This window comes from Glycine max, chromosome 17 (genome assembly GCF_000004515.6).
Source record: "Glycine max cultivar Williams 82 chromosome 17, Glycine_max_v4.0, whole genome shotgun sequence".
Classification (NCBI taxonomy): domain Eukaryota; kingdom Viridiplantae; phylum Streptophyta; class Magnoliopsida; order Fabales; family Fabaceae; genus Glycine; species Glycine max.
Window position 1 is genome coordinate 38,669,846 of NC_038253.2, and position 2,114 is coordinate 38,671,959.

Genomic DNA, 2,114 nt, shown 5'->3' on the forward strand with positions numbered 1-2,114 from the left:
AAAAATAAGAAAAAGCATTTCTTGGATATCCCATATGCTTATATACAGACAGAGAAATAATAGAAAAAAATATATATAAATGTAATAGATATGTACAAGAAAAGAAAAAAGAAATAAAAACAAATATAAAATGTTAATGGAGTATAAAAAATCTAAAAGAAATGTACATCTAAGTATCACTGCTATAAAACTAAATTCTATTAAAATCTAAAACAAATAGGCACATTTTAGCGGCTCACGTATACATTTGTGCTTGGTATATGCCCCAGTTTTGTAGAGTCATAGGGTGTTGCAACATTTGCATTGGCAGCAAATTGTTAGTAGAACGGTGACTATCATTATATCAGTATTGTGCACACGTGATTTTGCAGTAGTTTGTCACAACTTACTTTACTGTGTGATACTATTTAATTCAAGATCGATCAATATGATGAAAAGAGAAAATTTAAGTAGAGAAAAATGAAGAAAAAAGTAAGTAGTTAATTTAATTCAGTTTATACAATTATTTAAAATAGTTTGTAATCAAACTTTTATTCACAACTTTTTAAAATTTGTTTAAAAATTGGATTAGTCCAAACATGCCCTGAATTAAAGAAAAATGAACAAGAAACATTTATTCTATATATACAAATTGAATGAAAATTTTAAAAGAAAATACGAGTTGGTTTTTTTGTTAATTTGGATGAAGAAAAAACAAAAAGAATACACAAGAGGATAAAAATTGAAGACAAAAATAAAACTGAACAAAAAATAATATATTCTTTATAAATTATGATAAAGAATAATTTTTTTTTATTTTTTATAACCGAACTCAAATCCTTCATTCTAACTAAATAGTGTTTTCTCTATTGCCAAACATTTACCTACGTAATTAAAACGACTAAAATAGTTAGTCTATGTATTGTTTTAGCAAGCATTTACAAAGACTCATGTTTACTTAACAACAAAATTTAAACTACCACAAAAGGTTAATTACTTTATTCTCTGTTCTTTTCGACGACAACTAGACCGTTTATTTGCACGACTTTCATTTTTAAAAGTGGCAGTTTTAGTCAAATATTTGAAAAATAATCTAAACATTGTAATTCTTTTTTTTAATTATTTCTTTTTTCCTGGATTGACTCCTTACTTCAATTAAGCAACTACGTCAATACAAAATTATTCTACAATTTGTCCGTTTAATTTCCATTCTAACTTAATGAATCCTAAAATTAATTCAACAGGCTTTCCCAATATATCACGCTTTTCAGTAATGGTTTCAATAAATGAGTCATATATTTGTAAGACTTGCTGATTTAATTTTGGGATTTAGTTAATTAGAATGGAGCAGACAAAATATGAAATATTTTTAGGCTATACTTTTGGTCTTTTATTTTTTTTAAGATTTATTTTGTTTTCTTTATCTGAAAAAATATTTTTCTTCTTTATTTTTTGAATTTAGATTAATTTGATCCTTCTAGAATAATATATTTTTAAAAAATTTTGGGACACTTTTGATCTTTTTATAGCTGATTCAAGAAGTGATACTTACTTTATTAGATTTATCAACATAAAAATTATAAAACTCGTGTGAAAAAAATCATGATAAAAATCGTGTGAAAGATAAGTCCAACCAACAATAAAAAAAATTAAAAAATCTAATATTAATATCAATAGTTTTGATTAATTGAATTCAAGTTTAACGAAATAACCATATTAAAATTTCAAACTTAAGTGGATGTATGATTTGAGGTTGAAAATTTAATTTTTTTTAATTAAGAGAATTGATTTTAAATAGTTTTTTATATGTTTAGTTTCATATTGGATAACAATTTAAAATTAATTTTTGGTATAAAATTAATTCTGAGTTGAAATAATTTGAGTAACTTTTGCATTAAATAAAAACATTTATACTAAATTTTATAATATTTGAAAATCATTTAAACATAAATCATATAACTTCAAAATCAAGTTTAACCAAAATTAATTTTGTGAAATCAATTTCATTTTAAAATTACTTTTTTTCAATTGATCTTCCAAACACACACTAGGTAGAAACAAACATAAGTTCATCTTAATGAATATCATACTCACTCATTCAAACCGAACCCATTAATACTTTGATTTTTTTAAGT